Source organism: Schistocerca nitens, chromosome 4 (assembly GCF_023898315.1).
Source record: "Schistocerca nitens isolate TAMUIC-IGC-003100 chromosome 4, iqSchNite1.1, whole genome shotgun sequence".
In the NCBI taxonomy this organism is placed as follows: Eukaryota; Metazoa; Arthropoda; class Insecta; order Orthoptera; family Acrididae; genus Schistocerca; species Schistocerca nitens.
The window spans coordinates 135964043-135984214 of NC_064617.1; positions in this window are offsets into that span (position 1 = coordinate 135964043).

Genomic DNA, 20172 nt, shown 5'->3' on the forward strand with positions numbered 1-20172 from the left:
AATATGGAAATATTTAATTCTAGGGTCCATTGTGCCTGCAAAGTGTAATATGGATACCAAACTTTCGTCATCAACTAGTGCTGCTTAATTTATAAATTTTATCAGTAGTGCCAACGCGAAAGCCACGTGTATTTTTTTAATGTAATGGAACAATGAATTCACAACAGCAACATGTGTATTGTGGTTGAAGTCTTGCATATTTTGAAAAATATTTTTGTTTTGCTACAAAGTTCGAATACTTTTTTGTGATCAGAGGTCTGTAATTGCACTTGCATATTATGATAAGTAACGTGTATGTATATGTTTATGTACTCAAAAACGACTTATTTTGATAAAAAATTTCTATAAATATTCTATTTTCGAGATATCGACCTCTCATCTATCTTCTCTTAACATTATCTTAGGCCGAATTTCAACTGTATGTTCCATCATCATCATTGGCCATGTTCCGTTATATGTAAACATTTCGTTTTATGAAGGTCTCCTTGTGTATTACGAAAAAATGCAGTTTAAGTTATAAATTACAATAAATATCACATCAAAATATTTGCTTCCAATCCTGTAATGGTGCCTGGTCAGTGTGTTTGTCTGCATCTATGTTGTGTGTTCTTACATGTAGTACTGTAGAGGATTATGATTAGATTTTATTATTATTTAGTAATTCGTAATCGAAAATTCAGTATGTAAACGTTTTAGAGAGTCTTGGCACTGTGGTTCCAATAGGTAAATGTTTCAGCATTCCTCAAAAGTTGTTTTTGTAAATAAACTCTAGTAAACCTAGCATATTTGTATTATAATAAAAAGCAGTTGTTGCCCATCAGTATCCTTGATTATATTTTTCTGCAGTAGAACATGATAAAGTATCTTCTTCCCCTAAAATTGTGCTTGCTGAGGTGAAACATTACTGAACGACTTATGAAAACGTGATGTCAACTCGCGCTATAAACCACAAAAAATCTAGTCTCAGACTGAAATGCTAACACTGTTTACGAATTTTAGACGTGGATACCTCGTTCTAACACTTGACGTAAGTAGTGAATGTGTGTGTGTGTGTGTGTGTGTGTGTGTGTGTGTGTGTGTGTGTGTGTTTTGCGTATGTTTCTGGCGTACTTTTTGCCCTGATGTGTAAATAACATCGACTGTGTTGCTTATATACTTTGGCAGACATTTTAGAAAATGTATTATCATTGTGAAACTTGACAAGCATTATAGAACAAGTAAGATGCGAAAATATTTTATTTCAGCGTCAATTGTGCCTCACAGGAAGTGTAGGCTTGAACATTTTCTGCTTACAACGGTATTTTTTAGCTATGTTGTTTTATAACTACACTCCTGGAAATGGAAAAAAGAACACATTGACACCGGTGTGTCAGACCCACCATACTTGCTCCGGACACTGCGAGAGGGCTGTACAAGCAATGATCACACGCACGGCACAGCGGACACACCAGGAACCGCGGTGTTGGCCGTCGAATGGCGCTAGCTGCGCAGCATTTGTGCACCGCCGCCGTCAGTGTCAGCCAGTTTGCCGTGGCATACGGAGCTCCATCGCAGTCTTTAACACTGGTAGCATGCCGCGACAGCGTGGACGTGAACCGTATGTGCAGTTGACGGACTTTGAGCGAGGGCGTATAGTGGGCGTGCGGGAGGCCAGGTGGACGTACCGCCGAATTGCTCAACACGTGGGGCGTGAGGTCTCCACAGTACATCGATGTTGTTGCCAGTGGTCGGCGGAAGGTGCACGTGCCCGTCGACCTGGGACCGGACCGCAGCGACGCACGGATGCACGCCAAGACCGTAGAATCCTACGCAGTGCCGTAGGGGACCGCACCGCCACTTCCCAGCAAATTAGGGACACTGTTGCTCCTGAGGTATCGGCGAGGACCATTCGCAACCGTCTCCATGAAGCTGGGCTACGGTCCCGCACACCGTTAGGCCGTCTTCCGCTCACGCCCCAACATCGTGCAGCCCGCCTCCAGTGGTGTCCCGACAGGCGTGAATGGAGGGACGAATGGAGACGTGTCGTCTTCAGCGATGAGAGTCGCTTCTGCCTTGGTGCCAATGATGGTCGTATGCGTGTTTGGCGCCGTGCAGGTGAGCGCCACAATCAGGACTGCATACGACCGAGGCACACAGGGCCAACACCCGGCATCATGGTGTGGGGAGCGATCTCCTACACTGGCCGTACACCACTGGTGATCGTCGAGGGGACACTGAATAGTGCACGGTACATCCAAACCGTCATCGAACCCATCGTTCTACCATTCCTAGACCGGCAAGGGAACTTGCTGTTCCAACAGGACAATGCACGTCCGCATGTATCCCGTGCCACCCAACGTGCTCTAGAAGGTGTAAGTCAACTACCCTGGCCAGCAAGATCTCCGGATCTGTCCCCCATTGAGCATGTTTGGGACTGGATGAAGCGTCATCTCACGCGGTCTGCACATCCAGCACGAACGCTGGTCCAACTGAGGCGCCAGGTGGAAATGGCATGGCAAGCCGTTCCACAGGACTACATCCAGCATCTCTACGATCGTCTCCATGGGAGAATAGCAGCCTGCATTGCTGCGAAAGGTGGATATACACTGTACTAGTGCCGACATTGTGCATGCTCTGTTGCTTGTGTCTATGTGCCTGTGGTTCTGTCAGTGTGATCATGTGATGTATCTGACCCCAGGAATGTGTCAATAAAGTTTCCCCTTCCTGGGACAATGAATTCACGGTGTTCTTATTTCAGTTTCCAGGAGTGTATTTAGACATGGATACAGCATTTGCACAATAACTCTAAAAGTCTGCAGTTGTGCTTTTAGGAACGAGTTTTGATTGTGGGACCTGTGTGTGTGTGTGTGTGTGTGTGAGAGAGAGAGAGAGAGAGAGAGAGAGAGAGAGAGAGAGAGGAAGAGAGAGAGGTAATGAAACTGTGACACTTGAAGCAGACACTGCATTTTTTGCGTTGCTGACTTACTTTTGCAGACATTATAAACATTGCACTAACAGCGTGACACTTGATAACTACCATAAACAATTTAGGTGTGGAAAATATTTATTTTTGTGGTTCGTCGTGCCCTACACCAAGTGGAGGGTAAAAATTACCTGCTAAGGATTTGCTTTTTAGTCACATGAGTTTTGTAACATTTAACCGAGGAATAAACATTGCATTTTTCTGTTGGCGATGTATTTTTGCAGATGGTTTTAGACTGAGAAAGAACACTGTGACACCTGACAAATGTTACAGAACAATTTAGGCTGAATAAAGTAAAGATACAGCCACAGGTAATGCAAGAGGCTGGGAAGTGGGTTGCATGATATGTTGACCTGCTGTCAGACAACCTCCTGCAGCTCCAGTAATACCCCAACCAGGATGGCGAACTACCACCTTTCTAACACAACAACCCAGTTCCACCATCCACTGTAGTGATCATCCACATCTGGCCGTTACTGTGGAAAATATTAAATTCTGGGTCCATTGTGCTTTACACCTAGAACGGTACAGGGATCAGATTTTCAGGAAACAACAAAAGATCCCTCCTTTTAGTCAGGTAATGCCATAAATTTCTTTACTCTCGAATCCGATTCGCTACCTCTTCAGTAACATTCCAACCTATCCACGTAATCCTCAGCATTCTTCTGTAGCACCGCATTTCAAAATGTGTTATTCTCTTCTTTTTTGTTCTCTCTGTCTCACCGCTCTACTTCTGTATAACGTTAAACTCCAAACAAATATGCTCTAAGACAAAAAAAGACGTACCACGAATGAGTTTTCCAAATGGGAAGGGTTTCGGGAGACGTAAGGTACATGTACAGACAAACAAATAATTAAATTTCAGAAAAATTGGTTTATTTATTCAAGAGAAAGAGCTTCACAAATTGAGCAAGTCAATAAGGCCCTGGACCACCTCTGGCCCTTATGCAAGCAGTTATTATTGATTGATAGAGTTGTTCGAGGTCCTCCTGAAGAATATCATGCCAAATTCTGCCCAATAGACAGACCCGAGATATTTGGATGGACTGCCCATAATGATTCAAACGTTCTCAGTTGGTGAGAGATCCGGTGACCTTGTTGGCCAAGATAAGGCTTGACAAGCACGAAGACAAGCAATTTCTAGCTGTGTGCGGTAAAATGTTATCTTGCTGAAATGTAAGTCCAGGATGGCTCACCATGAAGGGCAACAGAACGGAGCATTGAACATCGTCAACGTGTCGCTGCGTTTTGTAAGGGCGATGAAGCTGACAATCAAAGAAGTCCTGCTATCAAAAGAAATGGCACCCCAGACTATCACTCCCAGTCGGTACCTCATCGCTGTCTGGTATATCTGCAGACACATTTTTGAAGGTCATCGGCGTTCAGTTCGAAACAGGACTCATCACTGAAGACAGTTCTACTCCAGTAAATGAGATTTCAGGCCGACAACGTATCTGGCGACGTCCCTGACAGCGGTGGGGTACCAATCTTACAGTGACCCGCCATACGGCCCAGCAACCAGGAGTGAAGGCCTGGGGTGCCATTTCTCGTCATAGCAGGACCCTCTTGGTTGTCATCTGCGTCACCCTTACAGCACAGCGGTACGTCAACGATATTCAATGCACCATTTTGTTACCCTTCGTGGAAAGCAATCTTGGGACTACACTGCAGCAAGATAATGCCTGCCCCCTACACGGCCTGAGTTTGTTTGTGTTTATGCTTGTCAGACCCTACCTTGGCCAGAAAGGTCCCAGGATCTCTCGCCAACTGCGAATGTTGGGAGCATTATAGGTAGGACTCTCCAACCATCTTGAGGGTTTTCACTATGTAACGCGCCAATTGAACATAATCTGCCACGATATCTCTCAGAAGGGCATCTAAAAACTCTATGAATCAATGCCAAACCGAGTAACTGTTACAACTTAATAACAGACCAAGTTATGACAGCACAACGCCTTTGTTTTATGACCATCTTTCAACTATACTGGCCACAAAAGATCAAAAGCTGTTTTTAATTATATCTTGTATGCATGTTGTCATTTTGATAAAGATTATAACGCTGTGTGAAGCCGTAATGGTACTAAAACTAGTCGAGGATGTTTGATAGTCTGAAAATGACTAGATTGTTAGCTGTAATCAGTTCAAATGTGTGTGAAATCTTATGGGACTTAATCGCTAAGGTCATCAGTCCCTAAGCTTACAAACTACATAACCTAAATTATCCTAAGGACAAACACACACACCCATGCCCGAGGGAGGACTCGAACCTCCGCCGGGATCAGCCGCACAGTCGATGACTGTAGCGCCTAAGACCGCTCGGCTAATCCCGCGCGGCCCGTAATCAGTCCAAATGAAGAAGATTCCATGTGCGATCTTGACTTCTTGGGTTTTACATAAGTAAAAATTTACAACAGATCGCGTATCTCCTGGTTGAAAACGTCAACAAACTTTTAAAAAAATTAAATTTAAAAAATAAAACTAAACAGATGATCGTACGGCACTATTGGCCGGGATTTTTCACCTGCCTGGTGCAAATATTTCCATTTGACGCCACTTCTATGATTAAAAATAAGATGAAATGATGAGAACTAAACAGACACACAGTCCCCGGGCGAAGAAAATTTCCAGCGAACAGGTAATCAAACCTGGAGTTCTGCAGTCTAGAGACAGCGAAACTAACCAATATACTAATGAGCTGAGTGCCCTGCAGCAACACAACCATTCACGAAGGACCTGAGAATTGTGTAACCGTACCTGCCCAAAATTTATGCAGGCAGAGACCGCGAAAGGAACTACTGTGCTTTTTTGAGACATATCCAGCATAAGTTTCGTTTCCGTTGAAAATTTTTGGTCCGGTATGACGTGTATGATTCTATGAGACTCTTACTCTTTGATATAGTAGTAAATTTGAGAAGGCAGATACCCTCCCCTGTCGTATGTCCGACAACAGTCGACGATAAGATACAACGTCTAACACCTTTCAGAATTTTAGAAAATTTTTCGCCTACGTCTACTACTTGAAAGATAGAGTGTACGGAAAAAAAGGAAACTTGTGGTCCCCACAGTAGATATTGCCTGGATCATTGCTGAATCTGTGACAGAAACAAAATTCACATAAATTGAAGGCGTGCGTGTAACGAGAGAGGTGTCCCAGTGACAATCTCTCTGAAGGCCAGGTAAGAGTGATCAGAGCGCTGCTTGAAGAGTCTGTGGACGCAGCCGGCACACGTCGGCACAGGGCTGCCGCATCGACCGCTGCATGTCCGTCGATAGCTTTCAGGGAAGCGCGTCAAACCACGCGATGAATAACGAAAACTTCACAACGAAAGCTTGCCGGAAAATGGGCAGTTTGACAAGCGCTACCTACACCTCATAAATTGAAGAGTTTTTAGCAAACAGAACACAGCATGTTGTTCTCAATGGAGAGACGTCTAAAGACGTTAAAGTAACCTCTGGCGTGCCACAGGGGAGTGTTATGGGACCATTGCTTTTCACAATATATATAAATGACCTAGTAGATAGTGTCGGAAGTTCCATGCGGCTTTTCGCGGATGATGCTGTAGTATACAGAGAAGTTGCAGCATTAGAAAATTGCAGCGAAATGCAGGAAGATCTGCAGCGGATAGGCACTTGGTGCAGGGAGTGGCAACTGGCCCTTAACATAGACAAATGTAATGTATTGCGAATACATAGAAAGAAGGATCCTTTATTGTATGATTATATGATAGAGGAACAAACACTGGTAGCAGTTACTTCTGTAGAATATCTGGGAGTATGCGTGCGAAACGATTTGAAGTGGAATGATCATATAAAATTAATTGTTGGTAAGGCGGGTGCCAGGTTGAGATTCATTGGGAGAGTCCTTAGAAAATGTAGTCCATCAACAAAGGAGGTGGCTTATAAAACACTCGTTCGACCTATACTTGAGTATTGCTCATCAGTGTGGGATCCGTATCAGGTCGGGTTGACAGAGGAGATAGAGATCCAAAGAAGAGCGGCGCGTTTCGTCACAGGGTTATTTGGTAAGCGTGATATCGTTACGCAGATGTTAGCAAACTCGAGTGGCAGACTCTGCTAGAGAGGCGCTCTGCATCGCGGTGTAGCTTGCAGTCCAGGTTTCGAGAGGGTGCGTTTCTGGATGAGGTATCGAATATATTGCTTCCCCCTACTTATACCTCCCGAATGTAAAATTAGAGAGATTAGAGCGCGCACGGGGGCTTCCCGGCAGTCGTTCTTCCCGCGAACCATACGCGACTGGAACAGGAAAGGGAGGTAACGACACTGGCACATAAAGTGCCCTCCGCCACACACCGTTTGGTGGCTTGCGGAGTATAAATGTAGATGTAGGTGTAGATGTAGATGTAGATAAATTCTCAGACGAGTTCACGCAAAGTGTGCCTAAAGATTTGGTAAACATTATCATAGGTTGTAGGCAACTTGAGAAGTAAACAAAACATCTTTGTTCTCTCCTAGCTCAGTTTCCTAATTTACATTAGTCGCAAAACTCTTTTTATTTTTATGAAATAAAGACTAAGGGTGAAAAACTGAGATAGACAAACCCATGTATGCTGCTCCAGCTAGGAGCTTTGGGAAATGGTGAAGGCCTAGTTGGAAAAGAGGATGCCGAGATGTCATAGGGTTAAGGGTGAGTACGAAAACAAGGACAGACCTAATTTTTTATTTTTAATCTGATCAAGTTAGTGTCTTCCGACACTCTCTTACATTATATCAGACATTTACCCTTGTAGAACGTCTTTCATCACATTTTAATTAAATAGTGATAACACAATACGACAATTAATAATAATAATAACAATAATGCTAACAGTAAAAGTGCAATTCTGATCAACTTGTATCTAATGTCTTTTGATATATATGTAGTGGTTAGGAACTAGTTACAACAGTCCAGTACTACTAATACTAACAATCGTAATAGTAACAGCGATAGTGATAATACTGAGAGTAGAAAATTCAAATGAAATAAAGAGTAAGGGTGAAAAACTGAGGTAAACGAATTCATGTATGCTGCTCCAGCTAGGAGCTTTGGGAGATGGTGAAGGCCTAGTTGGAAAAGAGGATGCCAGGATGTCATAAGGTTAAGTGTCAGTACAAAAACAAGGCCACACTGTAGGTAGGCTGTTTAGGTTTTTATGTTGGTGACGCCACGTAGCGCTCTGTATTGAAATCGCTGATTGCGCTGTGTGCAGTCTGTGACTGGTTGGACTCATTGTTGGATTATTTGCTAGTGTAGGGTTGGGCAGTTGGATGTGAACAGGCCGTAGCGTTACTGATGTCGGCGTTTTACCCTCTGTTCCAACGTGTCCTACAATTTTCTATGGAGTTCGAGTCACGTGATTTTGCAGCCCAGTCGAGACGTTATAGGGCGGGGGAGTGTTCAGAAAACAAATCACATATTCATCCAGCCTGATGAACTTTGCTGTTGTTATCTTGAAAACTGGGCTATCAGTAGCATACTCATCACGCAGATCTTGATTTAATGGCAAGTACTGATCACTCAGAATCTTTAAATAAACCGCTGGTTCATGTTAGTGATCACCTCAGTGAGTGGACCGAATTCATGATAGGAAAAACACCCTCAAGACGTCACAGACCCACTCCTGGCTTGAACCTGACCTTGCACACATTCAGGATGAAATGCTTCATTTGGTCTTCAGTGCACTCGAAAATGTGTGTCATTTCAGTATATGCCAGAACATGATTCCTCAGATCAAATTACGTTCCACCAGTCATCTACTGTCCACCGTCCAGGCTTTTTAGGCCACTGAAGAGGCGCAGTCTTATGTATCTATGTGACCAATGGCCTCTAGCAAGGTGACCGACTCCAAAAGTTCATTGCATGCAGTTCCCAACACAATTTTCTGTGGCTAACAGGTGGGGATGAATCTTCATTCACTGCCTGCAGGAATACCTGTCGGATTCTGAAGCGATTTTGATTCACAAGCTGTCCAAAGCCTTTTAAGTACCTCTCACTCAGGATTTTTTTCAGACGTGTTTCGTGGCAACGTGTGTTAAATCATTGCTTGTTGACACAATGAACAGCCTGCTGTGACACACCAACAAACCCAGTAACTTCACACACAGTATGGCTATGGGCACATCCAAACACGATTGCCCCTTTTTGCAACTCTGTCATGTCCTTACATTTAACCATTTCTACTTGAAATATGAATGTTACACTGATCGCTAGAGCCTTATGCTCACCTAGAGGTAGCGCATGGAGTTGAGCTTGTGACACGACTTCTGCACCTTTTGTAAAGGCTTAATGATTCGTCTATACATGCACACCAGCATCCATTTTTTTGTGGTGAGATTATAATATACTTACAGAATATAGTAATACTTTTTATAGTAAAGAGAACATAATAAATAACATTTCAAATTTTAGGTCATGGTTCATGGGTTTTTTATTTCGTCAGGACTACTTATTTTCTTGGGGAAGGGGAGACAATTAGGTCATGAATCTCGCTCTTAAGCACCGTGGGACATACATCTTTGTTCACATCAGCACCATCCTGTCCATCTACACATATTTGAACGATCTTACCATGCCTGACCTTAAACCGCCTGTCTCTTTACTCAACTGCTGCATTATGACAGCGTCTGCTACTGCACGGTGGCCATTCACAACGCAGCCCCACTACTGCCATTATCCCCTCCCCTTTCCCTACCGCATCTGCACAGGCAAGGGCCAAGTTATTTTGTGTATTCTCTACGTAGCCACCTGTAGGTAGAACACGGAACAATATAAATCCTGTTGAGATGAAAGAATAGACAGGAAACCCCTTGAAAGCAAAAATCAGGCGCCACAGACGTACAAAATGACAGTGCATGGCATACACCTCCATAACGACATGGGTGTAGGAGTCAGAATGCCTCAGAACTCGTCAGTGTGTACTTCAGCTACTCTAAAATCTTTAGATACACAATCTTAGAGTGTATACGAGATGCCTCACACACTTGTAGGACGATCGAAATTTTGGGTATCAGCTATTAACTTTCGCGTGCTGACAAGGATAGATCAGCATGTTCTCCTCACACTAGACGACGATAATAACGTTATGGAAGAGTTTGTATTAGTTTTTGGATTGACTTTTTATGTACTTATTGGAGTAGTCATTCTAGCTGGAAAACATGTTTTTATTGACTGGGGAAGGAAGACAGGAAGTCAGTTGTATTTTGAAAAAATGTCATGGGAAGACAAAGATATATGTGAGAGTTTATTTTACATCAGAGTGCACCCAAAGGAGGAGTTGTGTGTCAATTATTTATGAAGGTCTGTACCTGAGGAAAACCGAAACGCATTTCAGTAGCAGCAGATTGATAGGGAGGTTTGTACACCAGAAGAATTGGGAACTTAGAAAAGGTTTCACAGGAAACAGGAAGGTTGATAAACGCTCATGGATTGTGGAAGACAGAATCCAGATAGATAAGTGTGAGATTCCGAGAGAAAGACTGCTCTAGGGGCAGACATATTCTGAAATCTAGATTCTAGAAATCTGATATAGTAGGTTCATACAGACGCAGTCTCGGAAAGTATTTTCTTATTATATATTTATAGACTGTGCATCATAATCAGATAGCCCATTAACAACTGGGTACACTTAATTGTTTCTGCGTGAGCACTTTCTATGAAAATGATATCGATAAGTGACCTACTATCCTGCTGCACATGAGCTGGAAAATTTACAACAGATACTAGATCGAAACAACCAAATAAAGATTCTAGTTCATTTTTCCTATCTGTATGTTTAAAGAAATCTACATTAAAACCACCACAAACCACTAACTGCATCTTTTTGTCTGACAGGTAGCTCTAAAATGCCTCTAGGTTTTTCATGAATAGCTGAAAGTTAGCTTGAGGGGATCTGTAGATTGTTACAATTACTATAGAAGTATATTGCAGTAGCAACTCACAAGCACATGCTTCAAGGATCTTATCTACACAAAAACTATTTGTTTCAATATTTTTGACTTTGTGTCCAATTTTTATATAAGTAGCAACTCCTCCTTTTACCATGTTGACTCTACATGAATAAGATGCTAATCTGTAATCCCTTAAATTTAACTTCTCCATCCCTACGGTTACATGGTGTTCAGAGAGACACAAAACATCTATACCTTCAGAATTTACCCCATTTTCTAGGCATACAAGAAGCGCATCTATCGTATTTTTCAGTCCTCTAATGTTCTGATGAAACACATAAATTTATTTCTTTGGATTCTACTACAGACATTATGGCACTGTTCTGTTTTAATCTCTTTCAGTCCTCTCTGTCTGTAAACTAACTCTAACCTAAAAAAAAAATGTGTCCCTCTGACTCCAGTAACCACAGGTATTTTGTGATGTGTGCATGTGGGCCCCCTTACATTTTCTGCAATAAGATCAACTAATCTACCCTTCCCCTTCCTGTACTCACAGCATCAAAAAATTCAGTTTACAATGGCGCTGGGAGGCTTTTCCATAAATTTCTTTGACCTTAATATAGGTATTAGTACAAGATAAAACATATTTAATATTTACAGAAAAAACATAGCTACTGATACAGTAGCCCCTGCGATCTCCCAGCAGCCACACAGACACAAACATGCAGCTTTCCATTCAATGATGCATCACATCGTATCTGTTCGACTATCCAAAGCACCCTTTCAAACAGAACTATAAGCCTCCAAACAAATCGCTTCCAACAATGGCTATAAGGCTGCATAGATTGATAATATTCTACGAAAAAAGAAAATGAATAAAATTACAGCACTTCTGTATGCTGGCCAACAGCAGTCACTCAATGTCCTCAAAGCCTGGTGCGAAATTCCGTACAGTGGCAAAATTTCAGATAATCCTGCAAAAACGTTAGTCTCACAACTACAGACCTGCATTTTATAATACCAATAACGTATCAAAATTTCTTTCAATATTAAAGACAAAATACAGCCCTTGGCGAAGAGTGACATATATAAAATCAATTGCGAGCAGTGTGAAAAAGTGTACACTGGTCAGTCAGATAGAGTTGTGGCAATTAGAGACGCTGGCGATTAAGGAATAATGATTCGACCTTTGCTGATGTTCTTTTAGCAGAAAACCATCCATATGATGTAGATGATCATACTAGAAATAATGGAAATCAACAAACACATGACGCAGAATGCCAGCGTAGTACTAAACGATCAGACTCAATATCCATTTTTCCCCTTGTTAAATTAAATTCCGTTACAAATACTACATCATAACTGTAAATTCATTTTATTCATCATCCTTTGTTATATGTACCTCTACACAAAAACTTTGTTTACCCATTTTTAATTAATGTAGTTCTTGTAATATTTACCTATTGAAACACTTTGCCATTTTTGTAACTGTGTAAGTCGCACATCATATTTATCTGTGTTTGTGGCAGTCAGTAGTCACCTAAAGATGTCCTGAGAATCCTAAAGCCAGTTCATGACAAAACAAATATAATTTTGTAGAACATTAGGAAGTGTTATCCTTTATAAAAATAGTAAATCTTATAATATGTATACAGTCAGGATAACCTCTTTGCTGTATGATCACAAATGACAAATATTTCAGCCAGAGAGATTTGCATTACCTTCTATCCCATTATTCATTTTGCTTAAGCTAACATTCTACCCAGCAACGAAATCTTAGAGCCGTGCTCGCATATAATTTGTATTGTTTGTTTCAAATGTGGAGCACTAACATTGTCTGCGAATATACGTTTGAAATTTCAGAACTCAGTACTTTTTTGTAACTGTTATTTCAGATTCTTTATCTTGTCTCATGTCCTATTCTTCTCATTTGTGAACTGATTTTCAGATTATCACCGTTGAATTTCTTTTTATTATTGTTATAGTAAGCTACCTATTTTAACTTTTGTTGTTAATACTGATAAATTCATTATGAGAAGTGGCAGTGGGGATAATGTTGAACCACAGCCACTGAAAAGTACAACAACGTGTGTTACACCATGGATGAAAATAGTTCTGAAGTTGTTATGAGTAAATTGAAAAAGCCGAGAAATGCGAAACACAAATGTTATAGTGAATCTTACATTAAAAATGGGGCCGTATCAAACATGAGTGACCCAGCTCTTCCCTCTGCATTATTTGCAACCAAACTCTGTCAAATAATTCTATGAAACCGTCCCTCCTTTGCAGCTGTAGGTAACTAATCAGGGCGATTATAAAGATAAGTCAGTCGCATTTTTCAGGAGCAAAGAAGAAACTTTAGGTAAAAGTTCAAATGTAACACAATTTTACAAAATCAACAGAGATGGCACTGAAGAGGTGGAGACGTCATATGAGTTAGCATTGCTAATGACTAAAGATTCGCAGTTGAATCTCTTATTATTCCTGGTTCTTTGATTATAGCAGATAAAATGTTATACAAAAATCCTGCTAAAGTAATCAGTACAGTTCCGAATTCTAACAGAAAAACGCATTTGCAAACAGGAATTATTTCTTGAATCTCGTCATAAATACGTTAATGTGATAAATAAAATGTTAGACTTCTTTGCAGTAAATATGTCTATAACAAAAGCGAAACAAACCCATAAATGTTAATACAAAACTCTATATCAGTGATCTGGAGCGGCGTTGCGTGCCGCCAGTACATTGCATAATATTCTCCTCAGGTGTGTCCATGAACCAAGAAATGTGACTTCATGCATGGGAAGTTCTTAGCCTTTAAATTATATTTTATTGTGCAATACACGTCACATTAACTGTCCACTAAGTAACATGGCATAATCTAAATAATCTTTAAGCCTGTGATATGACGACAAGATGAAAAATACGTGCAAAAAAAAAGTGATCACTCTCATCAGTTTTTTTGATTGTTTGCAAGTGGACCTTTGCGTGGTTTTGCTGTTGATAATGTACACAAAACTTTCCGTTACATCCACGAAGCTTCTCATGGGATATCAAAATATATTGTCTCATGTACCTGTTTACACATACACGTAAGTGAAGCCAGGTAAGGTTCTGAAGAAAAAGACAAGACACTTTTTAATGGCAAGTGTAAGCACAAAAATTGAACACTTTCATATGGAGTTTTGGCATTTGCAACATGGGATATGTAAATAACTTCGACTACAGACAGGCATTTTGCTACAGAGGACTCTTCTGCAGTGACTATACATAGTAGGAAAGAGACAGCAAATCGGTTACTCAATGAATTCAAGTAGGCATTGGAAACCGTTTTCCTACATCGTGACAACTGTACACAAATGTTGTTTCATATGGATTACCCAAACTGAACATCGAACTGCAGGTGTCTTTGTGTGTCGCTCAAAAGTTTTCTTACTTCGTTGCTAACTCATACAGAGCTTTAAGTGCAGCCTAGAAGAGGTAGAATGGGATGAAGTATACACAGAAAATGATGCTGATGCCTAATTCATTTTATTCCACCGTAAATTTGTTTCAATATTTGAGAGTTGTTTTCCTGAAACGTTATCCAAAAAAGCCATTCTAACATCAAGTAAGTCATGGATTACTTGGGGAATTAAGATATTGTGTAAGAGGAAGAGGGAAATATATGGACAAACCGGAATAAGTTAGGATCCAATGTTACTTGCTTACTACAAAAGGTACCGAAATATTTTAGGAAAGTCATTAAGAAGTCGAGAAGCTTATGTGTTCTGACAGAAATTAATAATGCTGATAATAAGATTAGAACTATATTGAATATTGTCAAACAGGAGACGGGGCAGCCTGACAGTGCACAGCTTACAGTAGCAATAAAGCTAAATGATGATTTTGTGAGTGATAATTCACAAATTGAAAGTATTTTTAACAATCACTTTCTGAATGTAGCAGCAAAAATAGGGTTAAAGGGTTCAGTTGAAGAAGCAAAAAATATGTTAAAAATGTCATTCCTCAGGACTTTAGGCCTTTAGAAATAGCACCAACACCCCCCACTCAAATTAAGGGAATTATAAATATACTGAAAACCAAGAGCTCATGTGGTCTTGATGGAGTCTCGAACAGAATTTTGAAAAGTTGTTCTAATTTAACAAGTGGAGTCCTTAGCGATATATCTAATACTTCGCTGTCACAGGTATTTGTCCAGACAGATTGAAATATACAACTGTCAAGCCTCTTCATAAGGAAGGGGACAATATTTTCTAAAAAAGTTATGTATTCAAAACTAGTCTCACATTTAAATGAAAATAATTTACTCAGCATGTCACAGTTTGGATTCCAGAAGGGTTACTCGACTGAGAATGCTATCTAAACATTTACCATCAAATAGCACAAGCCCTAAATAACAAATTATAGCCAGTTACTATTTTTTTATCTCTCCAAGGTATTTGACTGTGTGGATGATGTCACACTCTTAGAAAAAGTCAGGTTTTATGTAATTGAAGGCTATACACACACCTGGTTTGAATCATACTTAATGAACAGAAAGCAAAAAGTTGTGCTGAATAGCACAAATAATGTTGGGAGGGTGGTAAATTCTAGTGAATGGGGAGTCATCAGAGACGGAGTCCCACAGGGTTCAATTTTAGGTCGTCTGCTATTCCTTATTCATGTGAATGACCTCCCACTTAACGTTCAGCAGCCGGAACTAGTACTTTTTGTAGATGATGCGAGTGTTATAATAAATCCCATTCCATAAAATGCAGCTGAAGATATTGTTAAGGATGTCTTTCAAAGAATTATTAAGTGCCAGAATGAGATTTTCACTCTGCAGCGGAGTGTGCGCTGATATGAAACTTCCTGGCAGATTAAAACTGTATGCGGGACCGAGACTCGAACTTGGGGTCCTCAGAAAATGGACTCTCCCTTAATTTTGAAAAAACTCACTATATCCAGTTCTGTACACCGAATAGAATCATACCAACAATTGATGTAACATGTGAACAGGGCTCAGTTAACAGGGTAGATTTCTCCAAATTTTTGGGTGTTCACATTGATGACAACTTGAACTCGAAGAAGCATATTACTGAGCTTCTCAAACAACTAAGTTCAGCTTCTTTTGCTCTTCCTATAACCGCTAGTCTTGGTAATAAACAGCTCAGCCTCCTAACATGCTTTGCATATTTCAACTCAATAACGTCTTATGCAATAATTTTCTGGGGTAACTCACTACTTAGACATAAAGTATTGATTGCACAAAAGAGAGCAGTGAGGATAATTAGTGGTGATCACCCAAGGACATCATGTAGGCACCTTTTCAAGGAGTTAGGTATTTTAACTGCACCATCAGAGTACTTATACTTGCTAATGAAATTCGTTACAAATAATCCATCTCAATTCGTCAACAACAGTGATGTTCATACGTTCAACACTAAAGGGAAAAATGACCTTTCCTATCTGTTACTGAAGCTGTCAGTTGCTCAAAAAGGAGTACATTATTCAGCAACAAAAATCTTTGATCATTTGCCCAACAACATAAAGTGTATAGCAGGTATCAGATCAAATTTTAAATCACCTTAAAATCATTTCATTTTGACAACTACTTCTACTCTATGGACGAGTTTCTGTTTCAGAAATGGTAAAAAAGTACCTCTAAATGTAATTGCATGTGTAGAACTAAAAATTTCAGTAATATTAATATTAGCACTATTCATGTGTGTATCTATATCTTGTAATCTGACTTGTTCCACATCATATCGATAAAATAATCGGGAAAATGATCTACGGAACATGACATAACTAAAATTAAACTAAAACTAAACGCTGTGGTAATGTATCTAACTGTCTAGTGGTACCAGCCCACAAACGCAGCACATCATCAACATATCTGAACCAGTATTTAATTTTACAATTCATTGTCTCTTTGTATGTACATCAAAATATCCGATGGTATAGGACTACAAGGTGAACAAATAGCTAGGCCATCAGACAGACTATAAGACTTGTTTTGAAATTGGAAGTAATTTGTTTTACACAAATTTGAGCAGCATCAATTAAGTCGTGTATTTCTACAGGATTTACGTTGGATTTATGCAAAAGATCTATTGATACATTTACGGATTCGTCAATAGGAACATTTGTAAACAAGCAAGTGACATCAAACGATACTAGTTTAGAACTAGGTGAAATTTACATATTTTTAATTTTGTCAACCAGAGCCATAGAATTTTTAATACCAAACTCAGATTTAAAACTGGTTTTCTTTTTAATGATATAATCAAGTTGTAACCATAGGCAACATGGGGCAGAAAAGGATGACATTACTGACCGTATTGAAACACTATCTATATGTAATTTTGAACAGTCATATAATCTAGGAGCCATGGGATTCATATTAATTAGCACACAGTTGTTGGTTTCAGATATTATACTTTAACATGATTGTGTTTTTTATTTGTTCATTGAAAGCTGCATTCGAATCTTTTCGTAGTTTTCGGAAATCGGAACTATTAAGAAAGTGGTTCACTTTTGTAATGCAATCACTTTTATTCAAAAGACCAAAGCTGTTTGATTTATCAGCTCTGGTAGCGATGACATTCTTGGAAATTATTTTCTTCTTAAACTTGCATAACGTACTGATTTCGTCACATGAGAGTTCGTCGCTAACAGCTGCAGCAGTTTTTAAACCATGGACTACTAATACAGTACTCCCTGCAATCTCCTAGCATCCACACAACCACAAACATGCAGTTTTCCATTCAATGGTGCATCGCATCATATCTATTCCACTATCCAAATCAGCCTTTCAAACAGAACTAGAAGCAACCAAACAAATCGCTTCCAACAATGGCTATAGTTCTCCCCTGACTGATAATATTCTACGAAAAAAGAAAATTAATAAAATTACACCACTTCTGTACGCCGGACAACAGTTGTCACTCAGTAGTCTCAAAACCTGGTCGAAATTCTGTACATTGCCAACATGTCAAATAGTCCTTCAAAGAAGTTACAGTATCAAAACTACAGACCTGCATTTTACAATACCATTAACGTATCAAATTTTTTATTCAGTAGTAAAGACAAAATGCCGCCCTTGGCACAGAGTGGTGAATATAAAACCACTTGCGAGCAATGTGAAAAAGTGTATATTGGTCAGTCAGAGCTTTGGCAATTAGGCTGCATGAAAATGAGAGAAGCTAGCGATTAAGGCATAATGATTCGACCTCTGTTGATCATCTTTTAACAGAAAACCATCCATAGGATGTAGAATGTGAAGTTTTACATTCCATCAAGAAAAAGAAAGCAGGAAGATGACCCTACTAGAAATGAGGGAAGTCAACAAACACATGACGCATGGTATTAAACGATCAGACTCAGTTTCCATTTGCCCCCTTATTAAATTAAGTTTTCTTTACAAATACTATATTATAACTGTAAATTAGTTTTATTTCTCGTCCTTTGTTGTATGTATCTCTACATAAAAACTTTGTTTACCTCCTTTTTAGTTACTGTAATTCTTGTAGTATTTTCCTATGCGGACACTTTCTCATTTTTGTATCTTCTGTACAAGTAATTGTGTAAGTCGCACATCACGTTTATCTGTGTTAGCGACAGTTAGTTGTCACCCGAAAGCCAGTTCGTGATCAAATAAATATAATTTTGCAGAACATTAGAAAGTTTTATCCTTTTTAATATTATTATCATATTCTGCCAAGCACCAATGGGAAATTCAGTTAAAATTTACTATTTTTTGTTGTTTGTGCTCATTCAGGAAACATGTTATATTGACTGCATATATATTTTTAATTTTACGTACCTTGTAAGAAGTACTGCACTTTCAATTTCGCTGGTCTAGGCTCTCTGCATCGCCTGCGAAACGACCAAGTTATACTGCTCGTGGGGTACAAAGAATTAAAGGGCCGACGCTCAGTATTTATTGCGGTATACAGGGTACTGATTGTGTGAGACCGTTATTAGCGGTTTACGCATTATAATGAAGAAGACTGCAAAGCTTTAGAAATATTAACTCTCGGGCGAATTTCCGCAAGGAAGTGGAAAAAGTACGTGCAAAAAGTTTAGGAAGTGCACTCCAAGATATATATATATATATATATATATATATATATATATATATATATATATATATATATATGAAAGCACCATATGGTACTCTGAAGAAATGAAGTTCCTTATAGGTTAGGGAATGCCTGGTACCCTATTATCCACAACGACAGAGGAGACATTTTAAGATGTGGTGTAATATGAGTAGAAATGTCTTTTTCACTTGCAACATTGTCACAGCACAGGCATACGATCATGTAAGCTTTCAATCAGTGCAGTTGTTTTATTTCGTTTTCAACAGGAATTACAAGAGGAAAATACATAGAAAACGTTACATATAGAAGATGCATTATACAGCTTGCTTGTTAAATTAGGTGCTGTAGTTTACGAACCTATGCTGCCATGAGATAGTTCCTGATCCATTGAAATATTCATAGAAAGCTTCTCGAACTTATTTCGCTCCTTCCACATAATTTATGCCTCTGTTCTGCATGTCCTGCAAACTCGTTCACAATACATACGAGTTCCACATCGCTGAGCGCTGACATGTTCTCTATGAAGGAAGAGTTTGAACTTACTCCAAGCGGGCATAAACACTGCGCATTAATATTATGCCGATCGTGGCCTTACAGTTTCGCGCAATATGTTGACATAATGTTATTGTCTCAATAATTTACCGTGTGGGCATGGCTGAAGGTGACATGACATAGTACTAATACATGCACTTAACAGTGGAGCAATGGCCATAACGCTTGACCCGAAATGTCAATTAAACAGATATAACTCATGACTGGTAAAAGACAGTTTAAAGTTAAGGTGAACTCAATATGTGTACAATAGATAGCTTACAAAAACCGTTTAATAATGGACAATATAAATGTATTTATTACCTGGAATACTTATTACTGCAGTTGTTCGAATTCTGAGTGTATGCCTTCCTTGCCTCACGATGAATTCCCATAACGTGAATACACAATTAGGTAAATCTAAATATATTTTTGTCACGAAACGATACTATGTGTTTTCGTGGGAACTACAAGACATATTGGAATGCTGCAGGCTCCGTTGCATTACAGTAATCTATTAACAAGGAAAGTTGTGACCCCCATGACGTAATGGGCGAGTCTTACTCAGAATAACAGGGGCAATCGATACATTAAACGTACCAGACGAGCAACTCGTTTCCGGTGTAGGTGTTCACAGCTGCGACACACTAGTGTAAACGTCCTTGGTGCTAGACATCATCTCGTATTTCAATTACAACTGCACCA